Source organism: Pseudophryne corroboree, unplaced genomic scaffold, assembly GCF_028390025.1.
Source record: "Pseudophryne corroboree isolate aPseCor3 unplaced genomic scaffold, aPseCor3.hap2 scaffold_121, whole genome shotgun sequence".
In the NCBI taxonomy this organism is placed as follows: domain Eukaryota; kingdom Metazoa; phylum Chordata; class Amphibia; order Anura; family Myobatrachidae; genus Pseudophryne; species Pseudophryne corroboree.
This window is the reverse complement of record NW_026967835.1, coordinates 1,492,826-1,519,549: the sequence shown is the minus strand read 5'-3', so window position 1 is coordinate 1,519,549 and position 26,724 is coordinate 1,492,826. Positions and strand designations below refer to the sequence as shown.

The 26,724-nt window shown below is 46.2% G+C and overlaps 19 non-coding genes and 3 pseudogenes across 19 annotated transcripts; 10 read left to right on the top strand and 12 right to left on the bottom strand.

Annotated features, from left to right (window-relative positions):
* Nucleotides 1-582: 582 nt before the first annotated feature.
* On the bottom strand, nt 583-746 carry LOC134992154 (U1 spliceosomal RNA). Its single transcript, XR_010196342.1, has one exon. It is a non-coding gene; the product is annotated as a U1 spliceosomal RNA (small nuclear RNA).
* Nucleotides 747-1,438: 692 nt separating this feature from the next.
* LOC134992586 (U1 spliceosomal RNA) lies at nt 1,439-1,580 on the bottom strand (annotated as a pseudogene).
* A 152-nt stretch (nt 1,581-1,732) lies between these two features.
* Nucleotides 1,733-1,896, bottom strand: LOC134991918 (U1 spliceosomal RNA). Its single transcript, XR_010196136.1, has one exon. It is a non-coding gene; the product is annotated as a U1 spliceosomal RNA (small nuclear RNA).
* Nucleotides 1,897-2,588: 692 nt separating this feature from the next.
* On the bottom strand, nt 2,589-2,730 carry LOC134992453 (U1 spliceosomal RNA; annotated as a pseudogene).
* Nucleotides 2,731-2,882: 152 nt separating this feature from the next.
* Nucleotides 2,883-3,046, bottom strand: LOC134991954 (U1 spliceosomal RNA). The gene has a single exon (XR_010196158.1). It is a non-coding gene; the product is annotated as a U1 spliceosomal RNA (small nuclear RNA).
* A 5,646-nt stretch (nt 3,047-8,692) lies between these two features.
* Nucleotides 8,693-8,855, bottom strand: LOC134991897 (U1 spliceosomal RNA). The gene has a single exon (XR_010196117.1). It is a non-coding gene; the product is annotated as a U1 spliceosomal RNA (small nuclear RNA).
* Nucleotides 8,856-9,007: 152 nt separating this feature from the next.
* LOC134992337 (U1 spliceosomal RNA) lies at nt 9,008-9,171 on the bottom strand. The gene has a single exon (XR_010196516.1). It is a non-coding gene; the product is annotated as a U1 spliceosomal RNA (small nuclear RNA).
* A 674-nt stretch (nt 9,172-9,845) lies between these two features.
* Nucleotides 9,846-10,001, bottom strand: LOC134991961 (U1 spliceosomal RNA). Its single transcript, XR_010196160.1, has one exon. It is a non-coding gene; the product is annotated as a U1 spliceosomal RNA (small nuclear RNA).
* Nucleotides 10,002-12,362: 2,361 nt separating this feature from the next.
* Nucleotides 12,363-12,526, top strand: LOC134992228 (U1 spliceosomal RNA). Its single transcript, XR_010196413.1, has one exon. It is a non-coding gene; the product is annotated as a U1 spliceosomal RNA (small nuclear RNA).
* Nucleotides 12,527-12,678: 152 nt separating this feature from the next.
* Nucleotides 12,679-12,813, top strand: LOC134991908 (U1 spliceosomal RNA; annotated as a pseudogene).
* Nucleotides 12,814-13,515: 702 nt separating this feature from the next.
* Nucleotides 13,516-13,679, top strand: LOC134992136 (U1 spliceosomal RNA). Its single transcript, XR_010196325.1, has one exon. It is a non-coding gene; the product is annotated as a U1 spliceosomal RNA (small nuclear RNA).
* A 152-nt stretch (nt 13,680-13,831) lies between these two features.
* Nucleotides 13,832-13,994, top strand: LOC134991883 (U1 spliceosomal RNA). Its single transcript, XR_010196104.1, has one exon. It is a non-coding gene; the product is annotated as a U1 spliceosomal RNA (small nuclear RNA).
* A 670-nt stretch (nt 13,995-14,664) lies between these two features.
* LOC134992138 (U1 spliceosomal RNA) lies at nt 14,665-14,828 on the top strand. The gene has a single exon (XR_010196327.1). It is a non-coding gene; the product is annotated as a U1 spliceosomal RNA (small nuclear RNA).
* A 152-nt stretch (nt 14,829-14,980) lies between these two features.
* Nucleotides 14,981-15,144, top strand: LOC134992570 (U1 spliceosomal RNA). Its single transcript, XR_010196714.1, has one exon. It is a non-coding gene; the product is annotated as a U1 spliceosomal RNA (small nuclear RNA).
* A 668-nt stretch (nt 15,145-15,812) lies between these two features.
* LOC134992258 (U1 spliceosomal RNA) lies at nt 15,813-15,976 on the top strand. The gene has a single exon (XR_010196442.1). It is a non-coding gene; the product is annotated as a U1 spliceosomal RNA (small nuclear RNA).
* Nucleotides 15,977-16,128: 152 nt separating this feature from the next.
* On the top strand, nt 16,129-16,291 carry LOC134991935 (U1 spliceosomal RNA). Its single transcript, XR_010196147.1, has one exon. It is a non-coding gene; the product is annotated as a U1 spliceosomal RNA (small nuclear RNA).
* A 671-nt stretch (nt 16,292-16,962) lies between these two features.
* On the top strand, nt 16,963-17,126 carry LOC134992302 (U1 spliceosomal RNA). Its single transcript, XR_010196483.1, has one exon. It is a non-coding gene; the product is annotated as a U1 spliceosomal RNA (small nuclear RNA).
* Nucleotides 17,127-23,754: 6,628 nt separating this feature from the next.
* Nucleotides 23,755-23,870, bottom strand: LOC134992063 (U5 spliceosomal RNA). Its single transcript, XR_010196257.1, has one exon. It is a non-coding gene; the product is annotated as a U5 spliceosomal RNA (small nuclear RNA).
* A 275-nt stretch (nt 23,871-24,145) lies between these two features.
* On the bottom strand, nt 24,146-24,261 carry LOC134992008 (U5 spliceosomal RNA). The gene has a single exon (XR_010196205.1). It is a non-coding gene; the product is annotated as a U5 spliceosomal RNA (small nuclear RNA).
* Nucleotides 24,262-24,547: 286 nt separating this feature from the next.
* LOC134992046 (U5 spliceosomal RNA) lies at nt 24,548-24,663 on the bottom strand. The gene has a single exon (XR_010196240.1). It is a non-coding gene; the product is annotated as a U5 spliceosomal RNA (small nuclear RNA).
* Nucleotides 24,664-24,933: 270 nt separating this feature from the next.
* LOC134992016 (U5 spliceosomal RNA) lies at nt 24,934-25,049 on the bottom strand. The gene has a single exon (XR_010196213.1). It is a non-coding gene; the product is annotated as a U5 spliceosomal RNA (small nuclear RNA).
* Nucleotides 25,050-25,193: 144 nt separating this feature from the next.
* LOC134992049 (U1 spliceosomal RNA) lies at nt 25,194-25,356 on the top strand. Its single transcript, XR_010196243.1, has one exon. It is a non-coding gene; the product is annotated as a U1 spliceosomal RNA (small nuclear RNA).
* The last annotated feature ends 1,368 nt before the right edge of the window (nt 25,357-26,724 follow it).

Here is a 26,724-nt window from a genome sequence, read left to right as displayed (position 1 = left end):
TGCTGCATCTTGCTGCTCAGTGTCAGTTCTAGTATCCTCATCAGTGCTCACTATCACTGCTCATTACATTGTGGTGTTCTGTATACTACAGTAACATAGTAATATAGTAACATATAGTAATATAGTTTTTGAGGTTGAAAAGAGGCAAATTGCCCATCGTGTTCAACCTGTTTTAAGTTGTGATGATTCTACATACTTGCTGAATAATGTTTTATGACTAGTTAACTACTACAACTCATGTTACCCCCGGATTAACCATGTTGATATTTTAAGTATTATAACCTTGGATAGCTTTTTCATTCAGAAATGTATCCATTCCTTTTTTAAATCCAATTACAGAGTCCGCCATTACCACCTTCCCTGGCAGGGAATTCCACATCCTGATTGCCCTAACAGTGAAGATCATAGTATCTCACCTGGCAGGTAAGTAGGAGTTGGGCTAGAGCTGTGGAGGATTGCTGCTTGGGCACCCCCTGTCAAGTGAAGGAGATCCAACTGAGGCAGCACAAGGGAACTCTCGAAAGAAGAACAAGGCTAGAGGAAGATCTGAGACAAAGAAATCTGACTTTTACCAGAGCTGACCAGAGGAAAGCACAAACACAGTCCCCCACTACCACAAATAATGCAGTCGAGTTTCCCACATTTGGGGAAATCACAGGGGTCAGCATACCCAGAATGCAATGAATGAACCTCACCCTGGGAGAACAATCTTCATGACCAAGGTATCTCCTATGCAAAATAAGTATGATTTGGGATAGGGCTGGGGAGGGCCGCTGCTCAGGCACATCTCTGTCAAGTAAAGGAGATTCAACTGAGGCAGCACAAGGGAACTCTCATCTGGGGACAACAACTGCAGGGAGAACACATATTTTCAGATGAACATGGGAGGGCAGAAGGCTGCCTAAAACTGAAGCACCCCCAAACAACGAACCAAATGCAACTACTAGTGCAAGCATTCCTGGGGGAAGGCCTGCAGCAGATGGATTTGCATATGGTGATGTCATCCAAGCAGTGGGTCAAAGTTGGCTTCAACCCTCGTCTGCATATGAAAAGAAAAAAGGGGTGTGCAGGGCATGGCGGCCTTTTGCGGCGCTTGGATGACCCCTAGTTCGCATTAAACACCTCCACCCTCCTTCGGTGTGGGGCTCATGTTGGCTATGCCCCAGCCCCTGAAGCATTCAAGCTGATTTCTTGCAGCAGCTGGGCACTGTAACAGCTCCAGAGCTGCTCTGTAAATCAAGTAAAAGGGTGTGGGCCCTGCAGCACTACCTGTAGTTTGCATTGTGCGTTGGAAGGCACAAAGTAAGCAGATGGGAGAAGTCAGGATAGTGCACAAGGGTATAGAAGGGAGGGGCTCAAGAAAAAAGAAGTGGAAACAGACAGCAAACTAGGCTGGAGAGAGACCTGAGACAAAGAGATCTGAATTATATGAGAGCCGACCAGGGGAAACACAAATTATGCAGTCAAGTTTCCCACATTTGGGGAAATCGCAGGGGCAGCACAGCCAGAGTGCAATGGGTGAGCCTTGCCCTGGGAGAAGCATCTTCATGATCATAGTATCTCACCTGGCAGGTAAGTAGGAGTTGGGCTAGAGCTGGGGAGGGTCGCTGCTCGGGCACCCCCCTGTCAAGTGAAGGAGATCCAACTGAGGCAGCAAAAGGGAACTCTCGAAAGAAGAACAAGGCTAGAGGAAGATCTGAGACAAAGAAATCTGACTTTTACCAGAGCTGACCAGAGGAAAGCACAAACACAGTCCCCCACTACCACAAATAATGCAGTTGAGTTTCCCACATTTGGGGAAATCACAGGGGTCAGCATACCCAGAATGCAATGAATGAACCTAACCCTGGGAGAACAATCTTCATGACCATGGTATCTCCTATGCAAAATAAGTATGATTTGGGATAGGGCTGGGGAGGGCCGCTGCTCAGGCACATCTCTGTCAAGTAAAGGAGATTCAACTGAGGCAGCACAAGGGAACTCTCATCTGGGGACAACAACTGCAGGGAGAACACATATTTTCAGATGAACATGGGAGGGCAGAAGGCTGCCTAATACTGAAGCACCCCCAAACAACAAACCAAATGCAACAACTAGTGCAAGCATTCCTGGGGGAAGGCCTGCAGCAGATGGATTTGAATATGGTGATGTCATCCAAGCAGTGGGTCAAAGTTGGCTTCAACCCTCGTCTGCATATGAAAAGAATAAAGGGGTGTGCAGGGCATGGCGGCCTTTTGCGGCGCTTGGATGACCCCTAGTTCGCATTAAACACCTCCACCCTCCTTCGGTGTGGGGCTCATGTTGGCTATGCCCCAGCCCCTGAAGCATTCAAGCTGATTTCTTGCAGCAGCTGGGCACTGTAACAGCTCCAGAGCTGCTCTGTAAAGCAAGTAAAAGGGTGTGGGCCCTGCAGCACTACCTGTAGTTTGTATTGTGCGTTGGAAGGCACAAAGTAAGCAGACGGGAGAAGTCAGGATAGTGCACAAGGGTATAGAAGGGAGGGGCTCAAGAAAAAAGAAGTGGAAACAGACAGCAAACTAGGCTGGAGAGAGACCTGAGACAAAGAGATCTGAATTATATGAGAGCCGACCAGGGGAAACACAAATTATGCAGTCAAGTTTCCCACATTTGGGGAAATCGCAGGGGCAGCACACCCAGAGTGCAATGGGTGAGCCTTGCCCTGGGAGAAGCATCTTCATGATCATAGTATCTCACCTGGCAGGTAAGTAGGAGTTGGGCTAGAGCTGGGGAGGGTCGCTGCTCGGGCACCCCCCTGTCAAGTGAAGGAGATCCAACTGAGGCAGCACAAGGGAACTCTCGAAAGAAGAACAAGGCAAGAGGAAGATCTGAGACAAAGAAATCTGACTTTTACCAGAGCTGACCAGAGGAAAGCACAAACACAGTCCCCCACTACCACAAATAATGCAGTTGAGTTTCCCACATTTGGGGAAATCACAGGGGTCAGCATACCCAGAATGCAATGAATTAACCTAACCCTGGGAGAACAATCTTCATGACCATGGTATCTCCTATGCAAAATAAGTATGATTTGGGATAGGGCTGGGGAGGGCCGCTGCTCAGGCACATCTCTGTCAAGTAAAGGAGATTCAACTGAGGCAGCACAAGGGAACTCTCATCTGGGGACAACAACTGCAGGGAGAACACATATTTTCAGATGAACATGGGAGGGCAGAAGGCTGCCTAATACTGAAGCACCCCCAAACAACAAACCAAATGCAACAACTAGTGCAAGCATTCCTGGGGGAAGGCCTGCCGCAGATGGATTTGCATATGGTGATGTCATCCAAGCAGTGGGTCAAAGTTGGTTCAAACACCTTTGCAAAGTTCTATAAGTTTGATACCCTGGCTGAGGAGGACCTCCTGTTTGCTCAATCGGTGCTGCAAAGTCATCCGCACTCTCCTGCCCGTTTGGGAGCTTTGGTATAATCCCCATGGTCCTTACGGAGTCCCCAGCATCCTCTAGGACGTAAGAGAAAATAAGATTTTAAACCTACCGGTAAATCTTTTTCTCGTAGTCCGTAGAGGATGCTGGGTGCCCGTCCCAAGTGCGGTCTACTTCTGCAAGACTTGTATATAGTTATTGCTTACATAAGGGTTATATGTTAGTTTTCATCGGTCTTGGACTGATGCTATGTTGTTTTCATACTGTTAACTGGGTAGTATATCACAAGTTATACGGTGTGATTGGTGTGGCTGGTATGAATCTTGACCTTGGATTAACAAAAATCCTTTCCTCGTACTGTCCGTCTCCTCTGGGCACAGTTTCTCTAACTGAGGTATGGAGGAGGGGCATAGAGGGAGGAGCCAGTGCACACCCAGATCTAAAGTCTTTCTTAAAGTGCCCATGTCTGCTGCGGAGCCCGTCTATCCCCCATGGTCCTTACGGAGTCCCCATCATCCTCTACGGACTACGAGAAAAAAAAATTACCGGTAGGTTTAAAATGTTATTTTTTTCTCTGCAACCCACTGCTAAATTGTGCTTCCTAGCTGTTTTTTATAAAATCACTTAATTAAATCTAACTCTGATTACGTCAGAGAAGGCCAGGTACCCTACACCATAAGAGGGGGTTTGAAATTTTGACTTGTCTACTTAAAGATCACCAAAATCTGATGACAAGGTCAATTACATCCCTGGGTGGGATTGAACCACCAACCTTTTGGTTAATAGCCCATGTAAGTGCAAGAAATCCTGAAGCACTCACTCATCATGGGAAAGTACCAATGTGTTTCTTACAAAAATTCTCCAGATTATTGACTTTTTAAAGTTTTTCTAGGAAACGTTCTAGATGAATGCTTATTAGCCTTTGTCAGTAGTGACTTTCGCAAGGTGTCTCTGTGGCGCAATCGGTTAGCATGTTTGGCTATTAACCAAAAGGTTGGTGGTTCAATCCCACCCAGGGATGTAATTGAACTTGTAATCAGATTTTGGTGATCTTTAAGTAGACAAGTCAAAATTTCAAAAACCCCCCTTATGGTGTAGGGTACCTGGCCTTCTCTGATGTAATCAGAGTTAGATTTGATTAAGTGATTTTATAAAAAAACAGCTAGGAAGCACAATTTAGCAGTGAGTTGCAGAGAAAAAAAATTATGCTGGCAGAAAAGTCCAATTGAGTGATTAAACAGCTCTTCATTTTCTGATTTTATGTTTATGCTAACAAATTTGCTCTCTGAAAAGTGTCCACAAAGCCAAGTCTCTGATTAACACCTTTGTAGGAATGGTTTTTCACCTATTACTGAATTAAACTTGCTTCATTGGAAAGGCATCAAAGATGCATCCTCATTTCAATGTCTACTGAAATAATACAGGTTGACACCAGGAAACGTCACTGCATCCTTGCTGCTTCCTCATGGGGAAGTCTGTTTAATGTGAAAACAAGGTGATATCTAATCAGCACACAGGTAAGGAATTAAGAAAATCTTTCTTTATGGGTGAAGATGTTTCTCACAAATTGTTGTCCCAATGCATCATTGAAATTCAAGATGGAAGATGATTTTCATATATCACTTGTACATTTTGCATTGCTCTTCTGGTGACAATGTAGTTTGTTTTTGTCAATTACCATTTCAGTAATAGGGTAAAGAAAATTAAGTGGATTTTTTAAAGAAAACAATGCTGTCAATATACTATTAAAACAAATTAAAATGATAAAAGTTATTGTACTTTAAGTAAAAATAAAAGTGCCAAAATATCAATCCCAGTTTTTGATTACTTTAATTATAAAAAAAAAAATGCACATAGCAGAGGATAGTTTCGATCAATCGACCTCTGGGTTATGGGCCCAGCATGCTTCCATTGCACTACTCTGCTGCTCATGGAAGTGTCAGAGATCCTGAAGACTAAATTGATTAAAGGCCTTAAAGTACTGGACTATAAGGAAAGACTTACTAGGCTGAATATTTATACACTAGAAAAGAGGTGCCTAAGAGGAGATATTATTAATATCTTCAAATATGTAAAGATACATAACAAAGAGTTATCAGAGGAATTATTTATTAAAAGAACACGTGGTCACTCGCTGCGACTGGAGGAAAGTTCAGAACGCAATGGAGGAAAGGTTTCTTCACTGTTAGGGCAATCAGGATGTGGAATTCCCTGCCAGGGAAGGTGGTAATGGCGGACTCTGTAATTGGATTTAAAAAAGGAATGGATACATTTCTGAATGAAAAAGCTATCCAAGGTTATAATACTTAAAATATCAACATGGTTAATCCGGGGGTAACATGAGTTATAGTAGCTAACTAGTCATAAAACATTATTCAGCAAGTATGTAGAATCATCACAACTTAAAACAGGTTGAACACGATGGGCAATTTGCCTCTATTCAACCTCAAAAACTATGTTACTATATTACTATGTTATTGTAGTATACAGAACACCACAATGCAATGAGCAGTGATAGTGAGCACTGATGAGGATACTAGAACTGACACTGAGCAGCAAGATGCAGCACTGGACTATTAGTAATGTACTGTAGTATGCTGAGCACCACAATGCAGCACAAGACAATGAGCAGTGATACTAAGCACTGATGAGGATACTACTGAGAACTGACACTGAGCAGGAGAGACACACTACTAGTATTACTGAGCAGCAATAAGTAACCACTGATACTGAGCACTGATATTGAGATTTCCACTGAGAGAACATAGCCACGTCCTCTCCGCTCCCTCTTCAATGCACGAGTAAAAATGGCGGCAACGCGCAGCTCTTTATATGAAATCCGAATCTCGCGAGAATCCGACAGCGGGATGATGACATTTTCCCTTGTTCAGGTTTTCCGAGTCAGGCGGGAACAACCGAGCCTGCCTCGGACCAGTGTAAACCACGTGGAGTTCGTGGGGAATTCGGTTCTCGGAGAACCGAACCCGCTCCTCTCTACCTTATACCCATATATTTTTTTATTTTCAATCTAAGCCCCTGCAGTTTTCTGTAAGCATCTGCTTCGCTATGATGATCAACAAGTCACAAGGGCAAACACTCAGGGCTTGAGGCGTAGATCTTAGGACCAGCTGCTACAAGCATGGCAGAGGTGTCACTATCACTGGTGACACCCAGAGAGGTGGCGAAGGAGATTGTAATGCAGTGCGCGCAGATAAGCAGCGCAATGGTAAAAAGGAGGCATGGTTTCATAGGTAGGGGCGTGGCCTGGTGGCCTGAATCTACATTTTGTTGCTCCGGGTGTCCCGGGGGTTGGGGGCTGCACCCGGGGACTAGTGTGTGAGCGGTGCTGGCTCCTGCACAGTGACAGGACATGGCCACCCAGCATGACGCCTCCCTTCTTGACCAATCTGTAATTGCAGTCGCACTGCAGTTCAGCGTGATCATAAAAAATGGTGTAGCCTCCTGCTGGTGCAGACTGTATGTGCGCGCAGGAAGCCGCCACCATTTTTGTGATCACAGCGGCTGAATGTGATGTCATACAGCCGCTGTGACCACGCCCCCTGTGTCTCCTCCGTTGCAGACCCCATTTTGAAGCCTTGCCCCCGCACCGCTCCATCCCTGACTTGGAAATGGAGTGTTGCTGACCCCCCTCTCCCCCCCTGCCCCGATTGACAGGCAGAGGCGATCGCATTCTCTGCGGGGTGCCGCAGAAAATGCAGGCACATGCGTATGCTCTTAGCAATTTTTGCAGTTGGATCGCTTACTGTGATTGCAATCCAACCTGAATCAGGCCCTATTACCTATCACAATGCGCTGCGGGCAGTACAAAATTGGTTTAATATGGGAGAAAAAACCCCAGACCTGTGCTCCTTAACTGTACCTGGTGGCTCGTGGAGCGGCTGCCCAGTCATCAGTGTCCACGCCAGTGCGCACACGGTCCACCCCCTACGGCCACGCTCCCCTTCATCAGCGGCCTCGTGATCCGGAAGGGCGGTGCGTGTGTGACTGACCTTAGGAAGAAACCGGAGCCTCCGCTGCAGTGACCCAGCAACCAGGGCACGGGAGTATACAGCGCCGCTGGGAGTGATGAAGCTGCAGTAAAGATGTCTATTAGACCTAGCCTGCTGCAGCCCTTGTAGATTCTCATAAAAAAAGTTCTTATTTTCTTGTCAAAATTAATAGCTAAGAATAGGCTGCCTGAGGCAGGCCCCTGTTAAGTGGCCTGCTACTGAAGGCACCAACTACAAACTGAGCTCCCTGTTCATGGAAGCGGGGTTATAGAGGAGAATGCGCTGAGCATCTTGGGAACAGTCAAAAGCTTTGAGCCGGTTGGTGCCTCAGATCAAGATCCTACTCTACACCCCAATGTGAATCCTTGTGGAGTCCAGTGTACCCCACAGAAGAAATTAATGTGTCACACCCATTGGCAGCAACCTTAGAATAGCTGCTGACGGGCACAATTGAGAAAGGAAGGGGGGGGGACATTTGAATCCAGCACATAGATGCAATTCAAATATGTAATTTGAACCTTCCTATTTTAAAATATAATGGATGAACTTCACCCTGTGATAACAATCTTCATGATATAGAGATCTCATATGCAAAATAAGTATGAGTTGGGATAGGGCTGGGGAGGGTGGCTGCTCGGGCAAGCCCCTCCCCCGTCAAGTTAAGGAGATTCAACTGAGGAAGCACAAGGGAACTCTCGTCTGGGGACAACAACTGCAGGGAGACCACATTTTTTCAGATGAACATGGGAGGGCGGAAGGCTGCCTAATACTGAAGCACCATCAAATATCAAACCATATGCAATAACTAGTACAAGCATTCCTGGGGGAAGGTCTGCAGGAGACGAATTTGCATACGGTGATGTCATCCAAGCAGTGGGCCAAAGTTGGCTGGAACCCTCATCTGCATATGAACATAGAAAAGGGTTATGCAGGGCATGGCGGCCTTTTGCGGCGCTTGGATGACCCCTAGTTCGCATTAAACACCTCCACCCTCCTTCGGTGTGGGGCTCATGTTGGCTATGCCCCAGCCCCTGAAGCATTCAAGCTGATTTCTTGCAGCAGCTGGGCACTGTAACAGCTCCAGAGCTGCTCTGTAAGGCAAATAAAAGGGTGTGGGCCCTGCAGCACTACCTGTAGTTCGCATTGTGCGTTGGAAGGCACAAAGTAAGCAGACGGGAGAAGTCAGGATAGTGCGCAAGGGCATAGAAGGGAGCGGCTCAAGAAAAGAGAAGTGGAAACAGACAGCAAACTAGGCTGGAGAGAGACCTGAGACAAAGAGATCTGAATTATACGAGAGCCGACCAGGGGAAACACAAATTATGCAGTCAAGTTTCCCATATTTGGGGAAATCGCAGGGGCAGCACACCCAGAGTGCAATGGTTGAGCCTTGCCCTGGGAGAAGCACCTTCAAGATCATAGTATCTCACCTGGCAGGTAAGTAGGAGTTGGGCTAGAGCTGGGGAGGGTCGCTGCTCGGGCACCCCCCTGTCAAGTGAAGGAGATCCAACTGAGGCAGCACAATGGAACTCTCGAAAGAAGAACAAGGCTAGAGGAAGATCTGAGACAAAGAAATCTGACTTTTACCAGAGCTGACCAGCGGAAAACACAAACACAGTCCCCAACTACCACAAATAATGCAGGCGAGTTTCCCACATTTGGGTAAATCACAGGGGTCAGCATACCCAGAATGCAATGAATGAACCTCACCCTGGGTGAACAATTTTCATGACCATGGTGTCTCCTATGCAAAATAAGTATGATTTGGGATAGGGCTGGGGAGGGCCGCTGCTCAGGCACATCTCTGTCAAGTAAAGGAGATTCAACTGAGGCAGCACAAGGGAACTCTCATATGGGGACAACAACTGCAGGGAGAACACATATTTTCAGATGAACATGGGAGGGCAGAAGGCTGCCTAATACTGAAGCACCCCCAAACAACAAACCAAATGCAACAACTAGTGCAAGCATTCCTGGGGGAAGGCCTGCAGCAGATGGATTTGCATATGGTGATGTTATCCAAGCAGTGGGTCAAAGTTGGCTTCAACCCTCATCTGCATATGAAAAGAGAAAAGGGGTATGCAGGGCATGGCGGCCTTTTGCGGTGCTTGGATGACCCCTAGATCGCATTAAACACCCCCACCCTCCTTTGGTGTGGGGCTCATGTTGGCCATGCCCCATCCCATGAAGCATTCAAGCTGATTTCTTGCAGCAGCTGGGCACTGTAACAGCTCCAGAGCTGCTCTGTAAGGCAAGTAAAAGGGTGTGGGCCCTGCAGCACTACCTGTAGTTTGCATTGTGCATTGGAAGGCACAAAGTAAGCAGACGGGAGGAGAAGTCAGGATAGTCCACAAGGGTATAGAAGGGAGGGGCTCAAGAAAAAAGAAGTGGAAACAGAGAGCAAACTAGGCTGGAGAGAGACCTGAGACAAAGAGATCTGAATTATACGAGAGCCGACCAGAGGAAACACAAATTATGCAGTCAAGTGTCCCACATTTGGGGAAATCGTAGGAGCAGCACACCCAGTGTGCAATGGGTGAGCCTTGCCCTGGGAGAAGCACCTTCCTGATTATAGTATCTCACCTGGGTGTGCTGCCCCTGCGATTTCCCCAAATGTGGGAAACTTGACTGCATAATTTGTGTTTCCCCTGGTCGGCTCTCATATAATTCAGATCTCTTTGTCTCAGGTCTCTCTCCAGCCTAGTTTGCTGTCTGTTTCCACTTCTTTTTTCTTGAGCCCCTCCCTTCTATACCCTTGTGGACTATCCTGACTTCTCCTCCTGTCTGCTTACTTTGTGCCTTCCAATGCACAATGCAAACTACAGGTAGTGCTGCAGGGCCCACACCCTTTTACTTGCCTTACAGAGCAGCTCTGGAGCTGTTACAGTGCCAAGCTGCTGCAAGAAATCAGCTTGAATGCTTCAGGGGCTGGGGCATGGCCAACATGAGCCCCACACCGAAGGAGGGTGGGGGTGTTTAATGCGAACTAAGGGTCATCCAAGCGCCGCAAAAGGCCGCCATGCCCTGCATACCCCTTTTCTCTTTTCATATGCAGATGAGGGTTCCAGCCAACTTTGGCCCACTGCTTGGATGACATCACTATATGCATATCCGTCTTCTGCAGACCTTCCCCCAGGAATGCTTGTACTAGTTGTTGCATTTGGTTTGTTGTTTGGGGGTGCTTCAGTATTAGGCAGCCTTCTGCCCTCCCATGTTCATCTGAAAATATGTGTTCTCACTGCAGTTGTTGTCCCCAGATGAGAGTTCCCTTGTGCTGCCTCAGTTGAATCTCCTTTACTCTAAAACTTGTAAAACTTAGCAAAAGTGTTTACTAAATAGCTGCTCGGCAAAGTTGCAATGCCGAGACTCCCCGACCAGCTGCCCAGGATGAACCCACCTTTCTAGTAGAATGGGTCTTCACCTAATTCAGTAACGGCAATCCTGCCGTGGAATGAGCATGCTGAATCTTACCACAGATCCAGCGCATAATTGTCTACATGGAAGCAGGACACCCAATCCTGTTGGGAGCATACAGGACAAACAGAGCCTCTGTTTTCCTAATCTGAACCGTTCTGGTGACATAAATTTTCAAAGTTCTGACCACAGCCAGAGACTTTGACTCAACGAAGGTGTCAGTGGCCAAAGGCACCATGTGGAGAGATGAACCACCTTCGGCAGAAATAGTTGACGTGTCCTCAATTCTGCTCTATCTTCATGAAATATCAAATAAAGGCTCTTGTGATACTGCATGGTTTGTACTGTTTTCCATGTGCTCCCAGATCTTTCAAGCAAGAAGCATGGTCAAGAAAGTTCTGTTTGAAAAGAAACAACATTTACTGTCATTGTTATAGAATTTGGGAGAAAAAACAAGAAGAAATCTGCACTGTTGACGCACTGGACAGAATGAATGAATCAAAAAATATAACCTTTATTAAGTATGTATTAAAATTGGATAAATATTAATATTATTATCCCAAACTGCAGTGAAACATAAAGGTTAAAATCACAGAACTAACATACATGTGCATAAGAAGAATAAAGAGATGTGAAAAAAAGGTTTAAAAAGCGTGTCCGTGTGTGATTATTTTTGAAGGCACAACCCTGGCGGGGTTGTTTATATAGATATATATGTTGCTAATAATCACTTTCTAGCGTAATGTTATTAAATAGCTGTTAGTATCTATGTCGTCAGGTACCACTGGGTCGTATCCTATATACTCCTGTGGGAAACTTGACTGCATAATTTGTGTTTCCCCTGGTCGGCTCTCGTATAATTCAGATCTCTTTGTCTCAGGTCTCTCTCCAGCCTAGTTTGCTGTCTGTTTCCACTTCTCTTTTCTTGAGCCGCTGCCTTCTATGCCCTTGTGCACTCTCCAGACTTCTCCTGTCTGCTTACTTTGTGCCTTCCAACGCACAATGCAAACTACAGGTAGTGCTGCAGGGCCCACGCCCTTTTACTTGCCTTACAGAGCAGCTCTGGAGCTGTTACAGTGCCCAGCTGCAGCAAGAAATCAGCTTGAATGCTTCAGGGGCTGGGGCATAGCCAACATGAGCCCCACACCGACGGAGGGTGGAGGTGTTTAATGCAAACTAGGGGTCAGCCAAGCGCCGCAAAAGGCCGCCATGCCCTGCATGCCCCTTTTCTCTTTTCATATGCAGACGAGGGTTGAAGCCAACTTTGACCCACTGCTTGGATGACATCACCATATGCAAATCCATCTGCGGCAGGCCTTCCCCCAGGAATGCTTGCACTAGTTGTTGCATTTGGTTTGTTGTTTGGGGGTGCTTCAGTATTAGGCAGCCTTCTGCCCTCCCATGTTCATCTGAAAATATGTGTTCTCCCTGCAGTTGTTGTCCCCAGATGAGAGTTCCCTTGTGCTGCCTCAGTTGAATCTCCTTTACTTGACAGAGATGTGCCTGAGCAGCGGCCCTCCCCAGCCCTATCCCAAATCATACTTATTTTGCATAGGAGATACCATGGTCATGAAGATTGTTCTCCCAGGGTTAGGTTCATTCATTGCGTTCTGGGTATGCTGACCTCTGTGATTTCCCCAAATGTGGGAAACTCAACTGCATTATTTGTGGTAGTGGGGGACTGTGTTTGTGCTTTCCTCTGGTCAGCTCTGGTAAAAGTCAGATTTCTTTGTCTCAGATCTTCCTCTAGCCTTGTTCTTCTTTCAAGAGTTCCCTTGTGCTGCCTCAGTTGGATCTCCTTCACTTGACAGGGGGGTGCCCGAGCAGCGACCCTCCCCAGCTCTAGCCCAACTCCTACTTACCTGCCAGGTGAGATACTATGATCATGAAGTTGCTTCTCCCAGGGCAAGGCTCACCCATTGCACTCTGGGTGTGCTGCCCCTGCGATTTCCCCAAATATGGGAAACTTGATTGCATAATTTGTGTTTCCCCTAGTCGGCTCTCATATAATTCAGATCTCTTTGTCTCAGGTCTCTCTCCAGCCTAGTTTGCTGTCTGTTTCCACTTCTTTTTTCTTGAGCCCCTCCCTTCTACACCCTTGTGCACTATCCTGACTTCTCCTCCTGTCTGCTTACTTTGTGCCTTCCGATGCACAATGCAAACTACAGGTAGTGCTGCAGGGCCCACACCCTTTTACTTGCCTTACAGAGCAGCTCTGGAGCTGTTACAGTGCCAAGCTGCTGCAAGAAATCAGCTTGAATGCTTCAGGGGCTGGGGCATGGCCAACATGAGCCCCACACCGAAGTAGGGTGGGGGTGTTTAATGCGAACTAAGGGTCATCCAAGCGCCGCAAAAGGCCGCCATGCCCTGCATACCCCTTTTCTCTTTTCATATGCAGATGAGGGTTCCAGCCAACTTTGGCCCACTGCTTGGATGACATCACTGTATGCAAATCCGTCTTCTGCAGACCTTCCCCCAGGAATGCTTGTACTAGTTGTTGCATTTGGTTTGTTGTTTGGGGGTGCTTCAGTATTAGGCAGCCTTCTGCCCTCCCATGTTCATCTGAAAATATGTGTTCTCCCGGCAGTTGTTGTCCCCAGATGAGAGTTCCCTTGTGCTGCCTCAGTTGAATCTCCTTTACTTGACAGAGATGTGCCTGAGCAGCGGCCCTCCCCAGCCCTATCCCAAATCATACTTATTTTGCATAGGAGATACCATGGTCATAAAGATTGTTCTCCCAGGGTGAGGTTCATTCATTGCATTCTGGGTATGCTGACCCCTGTGATTTCCCCAAATGTGGGAAACTCAACTGCATTATTTGTGGTAGTGGGGGACTGTGTTTGTGTTTTCCTCTGGTCAGCTCTGGTAAAAGTCAGATTTCTTTGTCTCAGATCTTCCTCTAGCCTTGTTCTTCTTTCGAGAGTTCCATTGTGCTGCCTCAGTTTGATCTCCTTCACTTGACAGGGGGGTACCCGAGCAGCGACCCTTCCCAGCTCTAGCCCAACTCCTACATAACTGCCAGGTGAGATACTATGATCATGAAGGTGCTTCTCCCAGGGCAAGGCTCACCCATTGCACTCTGGGTGTGCTGCTCCTGCGATTTCCCCAAATGTGGGAAACTTGACTGCATAATTTGTGTTTCCCCTGGTCGGCTCTCGTATAATTCAGATCTCTTTGTCTCAGGTCTCTCTCCAGCCTAGTTTGCTGTCTGTTTCCACTTCTCTTTTCTTGAGCCGCTGCCTTCTATGCCCTTGTGCACTCTCCTGACTTCTCCTGTCTGCTTACTTTGTGCCTTCCAACGCACAATGCAAACTACAGGTAGTGCTGCAGGGCCCACACCCTTTTACTTGCCTTTCAGAGCAGCTCTGGAGCTGTTACAGTGCCCAGCTGCTGCAAGAAATCAGCTTGAATGCTTCAGGGGCTGGGGCATAGCCAACATGAGCCCCACACCGACGGAGGGTGGAGGTGTTTAATGCGAACTAAGGGTCATCCAAGCGCCGCAAAAGGCCGCCATGCCCTGCATACCCCTTTTCTCTTTTCATATGCAGATGAGGGTTCCAGCCAACTTTGGCCCACTGCTTGGATGACATCACCGTATGCAAATACGTCTTCTGCAGACCTTCCCCCAGGAATGCTTGTACTAGTTGTTGCATTTGGTTTGTTGTTTGGGGTGCTTCAGTATTAGGCAGCCTTCTGCTCTCCCATGTTCATCTGAAAATATGTGTTCTCCCTGCAGTTGTTGTCCCCAGATGAGAGTTCTCTTGTGCTGCCTCAGTTGAATCTCCTTTACTTGACAGAGATGTGCCTGAGCAGCGGCCCTCCCCAGCCCTATCCCAAATCATACTTATTTTGCATAGGAGATACCATGGTCATGAAGATTGTTCTTCCAGGGTGAGGTTCATTCATTGCATTCTGGGTATGCTGACCCCTGTGATTTCCCCAAATGTGGGAAACTCGACTGCATTATTTGTGGTAGTGGGGGACTGTGTTTGTGCTTTCCTCTGGTCAGCTCTGGTAAAAGTCAGATTTCTTTGTCTCAGATCTCCCTCTAGCCTTGTTCTTTTTTTGAGAGTTTCCTTGTGCTGCCTCAGTTGGATTTCCTTCACTTGACAGGGGGGTGCCCGAGCAGCGACCCTCCCCAGCTCTAGCCCAACTCCTACTTACCTGCCAGGTGAGATACTATGATCAGGAAGGTGCTTCTCCCAGGGCAAGGCTCACCCATTGCACTCTGGGTGTGCTGCTCCTACGATTTCCCCAAATGTGGGACACTTGACTACATAATTTGTGTTTCCTCTGGTCGGCTACTCGTATAATTCAGATCTCTTTGTCTCAGGTCTCTCTCCAGCCTAGTTTGCTGTCTGTTTCCACTTCTCTTTTCTTGAGCCCCTGCCCTTGCCCTTGTGCACTCTCCTGACTTCTCCTGTCTGCTTACTTTGTGCCTTCCAACGCACAATGCAAACTACAGGTAGTGCTGCAGGGCCAACACCCTTTTACTTGCCTTACAGAGCAGCTCTGGAGCTGTTACAGTGCCCAGCTGCTGCAAGAAATCAGCTTGAATGCTTCAGGGGCTGGGGCATAGCCAACATGAGCCCCACACCGACGGAGGGTGGAGGTGTTTAATGCGAACTAAGGGTCATCCAAGCGCCGCAAAAGGCCGCCATGCCCTGCATACCCCTTTTCTCTTTTCATATGCAGATGAGGGTTCCAGCCAACTTTGGCCCACTGCTTGGATGACATCACCGTATGCAAATCCGTCTTCTGCAGACCTTTTCCCAGGAATGCTTGTACTAGTTGTTGCATTTGGTTTGTTGTTTGGGGGTGCTTCAGTATTAGGCAGCCTTCTGCTCTCCCATGTTCATCTGAAAATATGTGTTCTCCCTGCAGTTGTTGTCCCCAGATGAGAGTTCCCTTGTGCTGCCTCAGTTGAATCTCCTTTACTTGACAGAGATGTGCCTGAGCAGCGGCCCTCCCCAGCCCTATCCCAAATCATACTTATTTTGCATAGGAGATACCATTGTCATGAAGATTGTTCTCCCAGGGTGAGGTTCATTCATTGCATTCTGGGTATGCTGACCCCTGTCATTTCCCCAAATGTGGGAAACTCGACTGCATTATTTGTGGTAGTGGGGGACTGTGTTTGTGCTTTCCTCTGGTCAGCTCTGGTAAAAGTCAGATTTCTTTGTCTCAGATCTTCCTCTAGCCTTGTTCTTTTTTCGAGAGTTTCCTTGTGCTGCCTCAGTTGGATCTCCTTCACTTGACAGGGGGGTGCCCGAACAGCGACCCTCCCCAGCTCTAGCCCAACTCCTACTTACCTGCCAGGTGAGATACTATGATCAGGAAGGTGCTTCTCCCAGGGCAAGGCTCACCCAATGCACTCTGGGTGTGCTGCTCCTACGATTTCCCCAAATGTGGGACACTTGATTACATAATTTGTGTTTCCTCTGGTCGGCTCTCGTATAATTCAGATCTCTTTGTCTCAGGTCTCTCTCCAGCCTAGTTTGCTGTCTGTTTCCACTTCTCTTTTCTTGAGCCGCTCCCTTCTATGCCCTTGTGCACTATCCTGACTTCTCCCGTCTGCTTACTTTGTGCCTTCCAACGCACAATGCAAACTACAGGTAGTGCTGCAGGGCCCACACCCTTTTACTTGCTTTACAGAGCAGCTCTGGAGCTGTTACAGTGCCCAGCTGCTGCAAGAAATCAGCTTGAATGCTTCAGGGGCTGGGGCATAGCCAACATGAGCCCCACACCGAAGGAAGGTGGAGGTGTTTAATGCAAACTAGGGGTCATCCAAGCGCCGCAAAAGGCCGCCATGCCCTGCACACCCCTTTTTTATTTTCATATGCAGACGAGGGTTGAAGCCAACTTTGACCCACTGCTTGGATGACATCACCATATGCAAATCCATCTGCTGCAGGCCTTCCCCCAGGAATGCTTGCACTAGTAGTTGCATTTGGTTTGTTGTTTGGGGGTGCTTCAGTGTTAGGCAGCCTTCTGCCCTCCCATGTTCATCTGAAAATATGTGTTCTCCCTGCAGTTGTTGTCCCCAGATGAGAGTTCCCTTGTGTTGCCTCAGTTGAATCTCCTTTACTTGACAGAGATGTGCCTGAGCAGCGGCCCTCCCCAGCCCTATCCCAAATCATACTTATTTTGCATAGGAGATACCATGGTCATGAAGATTGTTCTCCCAGGGTGAGGTTCATTCATTGCACTCTGGGTATGCTGACCCCTGTGATTTCCCCAAATGTGGGAAACTCGACTGCATTATTTGTGGTAGTGGGGGACTGCGTTTGTGCTTTCCTCTGGTCAGCTCTGGTAAAAGTCAGATTTCTTTGTCTCAGATCTTCCTCTAGCCTTGTTCTTCTTTCGAGAGTTCCCTTGTGCTGCCTCAGTTGGATCTCCTTCACTTGACAGGGGGTGCCCGAGCAGCAATCCTCCACAGCTCTAGCCCAACTCCTACTTACCTGCCAGGTGAGATACTATGATGTTCACTGTTAGGGCAATCAGGATGTGGAATTCCCTGCCAGGGAAGGTGGTAATGGCGGACTCTGTAATTGGATTTAAAAAAGGAATGGATACATTTCTGAATGAAAAAGCTATCCAAGGTTATAATACTTAAAATATCAACATGGTTAATCCGGGGGTAACATGAGTTATAGTAGCTAACTAGTCATAAAACATTATTCAGCAAGTATGTAGAATCATCACAACTTAAAACAGGTTGAACACGATGGGCAATTTGCCTCTATTCAACCTCAAAAACTATGTTACTATATGTTACTATATTACTATGTTACTGTAGTATACAGAACACCACAATGTAATGAGCAGTGATAGTGAGCACTGATGAGGATACTAGAACTGACACTGAGCAGCAAGATGCAGCACTGGACTATTAGTAATGTACTGTAGTATGCTGAGCACCACAATGCAGCACAAGACAATGAGCAGTGATACTGAGCACTGATGAGGATACTACTGAGAACTGACACTGAGCAGGAGAGACACACTACTAGTATTACTGAGCAGCAATAAGTAACCACTGATACTGAGCACTGATATTGAGATTTCCACTGAGAGAACATAGCCACGTCCTCTCCGCTCTCTCTTCAATGCACGAGTAAAAATGGCGGCAACGCGCAGCTCTTTATATGGAATCCGAATCTCGAGAGAATCCGACAGCGGGATGATGACATTTTCCCTTGTTCAGGTTTTCCGAGTCAGGCGGGAACAACCGAGCCTGCCTCGGACCAGTGTAAACCACGTGGAGTTCGTCGGGAATTCGGTTCTCGGAGAACCGAACCCGCTCCTCTCTACCTTATACCCATCAATTTTTTTATTTTCAATCTAAGCCCCTGCAGTTTTCTGTAAGCATCTGCTTCGCTATGATGATCAACAAGTCACAAGGGCAAACACTCAGGGCTTGAGGCGTAGATCTTAGGACCAGCTGCTACAAGCATGGCAGAGGTGTCACTATCACTGGTGACACCCAGAGAGGTGGCGAAGGAGATTGTAATGCAGTGCGCGCAGATAAGCAGCGCAATGGTAAAAAGGAGGCATGGTTTCATAGGTAGGGGCGTGGCCTGGTGGCCTGAATCTACATTTTGTTGCTCCGGGTGTCCCGGGGGTTGGGGGCTGCACCCGGGGACTAGTGTGTGTGCGGTGCTGGCTCCTGCACAGTGACAGGGCATGGCCACCCAGCATGACGCCTCCATTCTTGACCATGCTGTAATTGCAGTCGCACTGCAGTTCAGCGTGATCATAAAAAATGGTGTAGCCTCCTGCTGGTGCAGACTGTATGTGCGCGCAGGAAGCCGCCACCATTTTTGTGATCACAGCGGCTGAATGTGATGTCATACAGCCGCTGTGACCACGCCCCCTGTGTCTCCTCCGTTGCAGACCCCATTTTGAAGCCTTGCCCCCGCACCGCTCCATCCCTGACTTGGAAATGGAGTGTTGCTGACCCCCCTCTCCCCCCCCCGCCCCGATTGACAGGCAGAGGCGATCGCATTCTCTGCGGGGTGCCGCAGAAAATGCAGGCACATGCGTATGCTGTTAGCAATTTTTGCAGTTGGATCGCTTATTGTGATTGCATTCCAACCTGAATCAGGCCCTATTACCTATCACAATGCGCTGCGGGCAGTACAAAATTGGGTTAATATAGGAGTAAAACTCCCAGACCTGTGCTCCTTAACTGTACCTGGTGGCTAGTGGAGCGGCTGCCCAGTAATCAGTGTCCACGCCAGTGCGCACACGGTCCACCCCCTACGGCCACGCTCCCCTTCATCAGCGGCCTCGTGATCCGGAAGGGCGGTGTGTGTGTGTGACTGACCTTAGGAAGAAACTGGAGCCTCCGCTGCAGTGACCCAGCAACCAGGGCACGGGAGTATACAGCGCCGCTGGGAGTGATGAAGCTGCAGTAAAGATGTCTATTAGACCTAGCCTGCTGCAGCCCTTGTAGATTCTCATAAAACAAGTTCTTCTTTTCTTGTCAAAATTAATAGCTAAGAATAGGCTGCCTGAGGCAGGCCCCTGTTAAGTGGCCTGCTACTGAAGGCACCAACTACAAACTGAGCTCCCTGTTCATGGAAGCGGGGTTATAGAGGAGGATGCGCTGAGCATCTTGGGAACAGTCAAAAGCTTTGAGCCGGTTGGTGCCTCAGATCAAGATCCTACTCTACACCCCAATGTGAATCCTTGTGGAGTCCAGTGTACCCCACAGAAGAAATTAATGTGTCACACCCATTGGCAGCAACCTTAGAATAGCTGCTGACGGGCACAATTGAGAAAGGAAGGGGGGGGGGGACATTTGAATCCAGCACATAGATGCAATTCAAATATGTAATTTGTACCTTCCTATTTTAAAATATAATGGATGAACCTCACCCTGTGAGAACAATCTTCATGATCAAGAGATCTCATATGCAAAATAAGTATGAGTTGGGATAGGGCTGGGGAGGGTGGCTGCTCGGGCAGCCCCTCCCCCGTCAAGTTAAGGAGATTCAACTGAGGACGCACAAGGGAACTCTCGTCTGGGGACAACAACTGCAGGGAGACCACATCTGTTCAGATGAACATGGGAGGGTGGAAGGCTGCCTAATATTGAAGCACCATCAAATATCAAACCATATGCAACAACTAGTACAAGCATTCCTGGGGGAAGGTCTGCAGAAGACGGATTTGCATACGGTGATGTCATCCAAGATGTGGGCCAAAGTTGGCTGGAACCCTCATCTGCATATGAAAAGAGAAAAGGGGCATGCAGGGCATGGCGGCCTTTTGCGGTGCTTGGATGACCCCTAGTTCGCATTAAACACCCCCACCCTCCTTTGGTGTGGGGCTCATGTTGGCCATGCCCCATCCCCTGAAGCATTCAAGCTGATTTCTTGCAGCAGCTGGGCACTGTAACAGCTCCAGAGCTGTTCTGTAAGGCAAGTAAAAGGGTGTGGGCCCTGCAGCACCACCTGTAGTACGCATTGTGCGTTGGAAGGCACAAAGTAAGCAGACGGGAGGAGAAGTCAGGATAGTGCGCAAGGGCATCCTTTTCTCTTAGTCCGTAGAGGATGCTGGGGTCACATTAAGAACCATGGGGTATAGACGGGATCCGCAAGAGACATGGGCACTTTAAGACTTTCAAAGGGTGTGAACTGGCTCCTCCCTCTATGCCCCTCCTCCAGACTCCAGTTATAGGAACTGTGCCCAGGGAGACGGACATTTCGAGGAAAGGATTTATTGTTAAACTAAGGTGAGCATCTTACCAGCTCACACCTTAAGCATGCCGCAGAACGTGGCATTCAACAGAACACAAGCCAACGGCATGAACAATTGCAGCAAAAAGCTGACCAGAACCATAACATAACATGTGTATAACCACAAGTAATAACTGCAGACACAGTATGGACTGGGACGGGTGCCCAGCATCCTCTACGGACTAAGAGAAAAGGATTTACCGGTAGGTATTAAAATCCTATTTTCTCATACGACCTAGAGGATGCTGGGGTCACATTAAGAACCATGGGGTTATACCAAAGCTCTTGAACGGGTGGGAGAGTGCGTACGACTCTGCAGCACCGAATGACCCAACTTGAGGTTATCATCAGCCAAGGTATCAAACTTGTAAAACTTAGCAAAAGTGTTTACTAAATAGCTGCTCGGCAAAGTTGCAATGCCGAGACTCCCCGACCAGCTGCCCAGGATGAACCCACCTTTCTAGTAGAATGGGTCTTCACCTAATTCAGTAACGGCAATCCTGCCATGGAATGAGCATGCTGAATCTTACCACAGATCCAGCGCATAATGGTCTACATGGAAGCAGGACACCCAATCCTGTTGGGAGCATACAGGGCAAACAGAGCCTCTGTTTTCCTAATCTGAACCGTTCTGGTGACATAAATTTTCAAAGTTCTGACCACAGCCAGAGACTTTGACTCAACGAAGGTGTCAGTGGCCAAAGGCACCATGTGGAAAGATGAACCACCTTCGGCAGAAATTGTTGACGTGTCCTCAATTCTGCTCTATCTTCATGAAAGATCAAATAAAGGCTCTTGTGATACTGCATGGTTTGTACTGTTTTCCATGTGCTCCCAGATCTTTCAAGCAAGTAGCATGGTCAAGAAAGTTCTGTTTGAAAAGAAACAACATTTACTGTCATTGTTATAGAATTTGGGAGAAAAAACAAGAAGAAATCTGCACTGTTGACGCACTGGACAGAATGAATGAATCATAAAATATAACCTTTATTAAGTATGTATTAAAATTGGATAAATATTAATATTATTATCCCAAACTGCAGTGAAACATAAAGGTTAAAATCACAGAACTAACATACATGTGCATAAGAAGAATAAAGAGATGTGAAAAAAAGGTTTAAAAAGCGTGTCCGTGTGTGATTATTTTTGAAGGCACAACCCTGGCGGGGTTGTTTATATAGATATATATGTTGCTAATAATCACTTTCTAGCGTAATGTTATTAAATAGCTGTTAGTATCTATGTCGTCAGGTACCACTGGGTCGTATCCTATATACTCCCTTCACTCAATAGGGGTTACCTCCCGGGAAGCCATCCCCATTGGCGAATTTGTGGGGGTGATTGAGTATAACCGGTAAGCTAACCTCCAATTTGTGGGGTGCTTAGGTAGATGGGGATCACTTATTTCTCTGTGTCCCCTAAGACTATATTCCTAAATTCAATACCACAGGGGGATAGCTTTCTATATCGGATAAGGAATCACTTGATAGGGAAATCTCTATGCATCATGGAAAGATCATATTTATTAATATCCAAACTAAAAAAATGATGAATAGCTTTAATTTAGCTGTTTAGATATAGTTAATTGGCGAGATATACCAACAGGTGCGGTTGCCTTAAGGAATATGGCAATTCCAATATAAATAGCAGCCCTCCTTCATATAATCAGCCAGATCTTATTAAATCTGGTCCAGATATAGCCGTTCAGATATACTTAATTGACAACATATATCAATCGGTGGGGTTGCCTTAAGGAATATAGCAATTCCAATTCTCATATAAATAGCAACCTTCCTTCATATATTCAGCCAGATCTTATTTAATCTGATCTAGGCGTAGGCAATAATGCTTTCCTTAGAGGTATAGCCACCTCAATTCTTATTAGGAAGCAAAGTGTCTGTCATAATGGTTTATCCAATTCATCTAAGAAATAATATATTCCATGTGTCAGAGATTCATTACTCTCTATTTACACTGTTAAAGAGTTAATTCTTATTATGTTACAGTGTAATGAAATTATCATATAGGGAGATGTGGCAATTCCATGTGCTATATATATAATAACCCTTAGTGGTCCAGATTCCACAATGAGGAATTTTCTTATAAACCGCTGAAACACACAGCTGTTTGACTGACTTCCAAATATATCTATCTCACTTTGTAACAGTCTTATGATAGAGAAACTGTTACATATTCGGTCACTTAGTTATCTAAAGGTAAACAGACTCAGTGTGAGGGTAATATAATATATCAAATGCGCTGTCAATAATCGTGGTAACTGGTGTAATAATGTGGTATATTGAGTATGCTAGTAAGGCATATAACTGCTCTCCAGCCTTTAAGTGTTACCAATCAATTTGTTACACTGTAAAGGATTTATGGTGTCCTGTTAGGACATGCAGCTGCTAGGCTGACTCAAAGATTTATCCATTTGTAACAATTATGTAACAGTTATATACATGTTACTGGTATTACATAGAAATAGTATGACACAGGCCAGCAGTCCCATGTGTCTAGATTCCACAATAGGAGATTTTCTTTGTCTTATAAACTGCTGGAACACACAGCTGCTAGACTGACTTCAAATATATATATTACTTTGTAACAGTCTTATAGTAAAGAGACTGTTACACACTGTCATTTAGTTATCTCAAGGTTAGCAGATTCTGTGTGAGGATAGTGTTCTGTTAGAACATGCAGCTGCTAGGCTGACTCATAGAAAATGTATCAATTTGTAACAAATGACACATACAGCATTAAATTAATATCTATAGCAGCCCATGTGACATCTCTACTCTTATCATAATTGTCTGGTTATTGCCAATCTGGACAGCAGGAGTGATATATATTCACTAGTCCCAATATCCCATCATATAAATATACCCACACTGATATACTTTCTTATCAAGAGTTATTAGTAGCTATCTGTATGCACTTTAGACATTGTATCTGCTAAGTGACATCATATCTAGTGTATTCCTTTCTTATAGCTCAGCTTCTATTCCCTATTAGTGGAGACTAACAGCTAACATCATAATCATATATTTTTGTTTTATAACATTTCACATGAGTCAAATACACGCGGACACGCCGTGCCCTACACGTGTGTTTCACTGCATCTATGGCAACTTACATTAAAGCTAACAAGAAAGCACACTCGTTCTGTCTTTAAACTGATAAAAGAAACCCCAATAATATGGGGCATGCAAAAATTGAGATAAAACTCAGTTTTGCTCCTCTCCACGGAAATCTTTAATAAAAGGCGAAATATTTGTTAGTTCTGAAGAGAAACCAGAGCATGACCAAGATTCCACCTGTCGCCTGAGTGCCATGCCAGCAGTTCTCATTGAGCTCAAAGTGAGCACCCAATTTGAAAGAAAGATAGCAGATTTCTCACCAGGCTTCCCCTAGCTATAAACATGGTTTGTACTCTTTTCCATGTGTTCCCAGATCTTTCAAGCAATTAGTATAGTCAAGAAAGTTCTGTTTGAAAAGAAACAAACATTTACTGTCATTTCTATGCAAATGAGCTTACATTAAAGCACACTCGTTCTATCTTTAAACAGATAAAATAAAACCCCAATAAGATGGGGAATGCAAAATTTGAGATAAAACTCAGTTTTGCTCCTCTCCACGGAAATCTTTAGTAAAAGGCGAAAGATTTGTTCGTTCTGAAGAGAAACCAGAGCATGACCAAGATTCCACCTGTTGCCTGAGTGCCATGCCAGCAGTCCTCATTCAGCTCAAAGTGAGCACCCAATTTGAAAGAAAGAAAGCAGATTTCTCACCAGGCTTCCCCTTGCTATAAGCATGGTTTGTACTCTTTTCCATGTGCTCCCAGATCTTTCAAGCAAGTAGCATGGTCAAGAAAGTTCTGTTTGAAAAGAAACAGACATTTACTGTCATTGTTATACAAATAAACTTACATTAAAGCCAACAAGAAAGCACACTCATTCTGTCCTTAAACTGATAAAAGAAACCCCAATAATATGGGGCATGCAAAAATTGAGATAAAACTCAGTTTTGCTCCTCTCCACGGAAATCTTTAATAAATGGCGAAAGATTTGTTCATTCTGAAGAGAAACCAGAGCATGACCAAGATTCCACCTGTCGCCTGAGTGCCATGCCAGCAGTCCTCATTCAGATCAAAGTGAGCGCCCAATTTGAAAGAAAGCAGATTTCTCACCTGGCTTCTCCTTGCTATAAGCATGGTTTGTACTGTATTCCATGTGCTCCCAGATCTTTCAAGCAAGTAGCATGGTCAAGAAAGTTCTGTTTGAAAAGAAACAAACATTTACTGTAATTTCTATGCAAATGAGCTTTCATTAAAGCACACTCATTCTATCTTTAAACCGATAAAAGAAAATCCAAAAAGATGGGGCATGCAAAAATTGAGGTAAAACTCAGTTTTGCTCCTCTCCACGGAAATCTTTAGTAAAAGGCGAAAGATTTGTTCGTTCTGAAGAGAAGCCAGAGCATGACCAAGATTTTCATCTGAAAATATGTGTTCTCCTTGCAGTTGTTGTCCCCAGATGAGAGTTCCCTTGTGCTGCCTCAGTTGAATCTCCTTTACTTGACAGAGATGTGCCTGAGCAGCGGCCCTCCCCAGCCCTATCCCAAATCATACTTATTTTGCATAGGAGATACCATGGTCATGAAGATTGTTCTCCCAGGGTGAGGTTCATTCATTGCATTCTGGGTATGCTGACCCCTGTGATTTCCCCAATGTGGGAAACTCGACTGCATTATTTGTGGTAGTGGGGGACTGTGTTTGTGCTTTCCTCTGGTCAGCTCTGGTAAAAGTCAGATTTCTTTGTCTCAGATCTTCCTCTAGCCTTGTTCTTCTTTCGAGAGTTCCCTTGTGCTGCCTCAGTTGGATCTCCTTCACTTGACAGGGGGTGCCCGAGCAGCAATCCTCCACAGCTCTAGCCCAACTCCTACTTACCTGCCAGGTGAGATACTATGATCTTCACTGTTAGGGCAATCAGGATGTGGAATTCCCTGCCAGGGAAGGTGGTAATGGCGGACTCTGTAATTGGATTTAAAAAAGGAATGGATACATTTCTGAATGAAAAAGCTATCTAAGGTTATAATACTTAAAATATCAACATGGTTAATCCGGGGGTAACATGAGTTATAGTAGCTAACTAGTCATAAAACATTATTCAGCAAGTATGTAGAATCATCACAACTTAAAACAGGTTGAACACGATGGGCAATTTGCCTCTATTCAACCTCAAAAACTATGTTACTATATGTTACTATATTACTATGTTACTGTAGTATACAGAACACCACAATGTAATGAGCAGTGATAGTGAGCACTGATGAGGATACTAGAACTGACACTGAGCAGCAAGATGCAGCACTGGACTATTAGTAATGTACTGTAGTATGCTGAGCACCACAATGCAGCACAAGACAATGAGCAGTGATACTGAGCACTGATGAGGATACTACTGAGAACTGACACTGAGCAGGAGAGACACACTACTAGTATTACTGAGCAGCAATAAGTAACCACTGATACTGAGCACTGATATTGAGATTTCCACTGAGAGAACATAGCCACGTCCTCTCCGCTCTCTCTTCAATGCACGAGTAAAAATGGCGGCAACGCGCAGCTCTTTATATGGAATCCGAATCTCGAGAGAATCCGACAGCGGGATGATGACATTTTCCCTTGTTCAGGTTTTCCGAGTCAGGCGGGAACAACCGAGCCTGCCTCGGACCAGTGTAAACCACGTGGAGTTCGTCGGGAATTCGGTTCTCGGAGAACCGAACCCGCTCCTCTCTACCTTATACCCATCAATTTTTTTATTTTCAATCTAAGCCCCTGCAGTTTTCTGTAAGCATCTGCTTTGCTATGATGATCAACAAGTCACAAGGGCAAACACTCAGGGCTTGAGGCGTAGATCTTAGGACCAGCTGCTACAAGCATGGCAGAGGTGTCACTATCACTGGTGACACCCAGAGAGGTGGCGAAGGAGATTGTAATGCAGTGCGCGCAGATAAGCAGCGCAATGGTAAAAAGGAGGCATGGTTTCATAGGTAGGGGCGTGGCCTGGTGGCCTGAATCTACATTTTGTTGCTCCGGGTGTCCCGGGGGTTGGGGGCTGCACCCGGGGACTAGTGTGTGTGCGGTGCTGGCTCC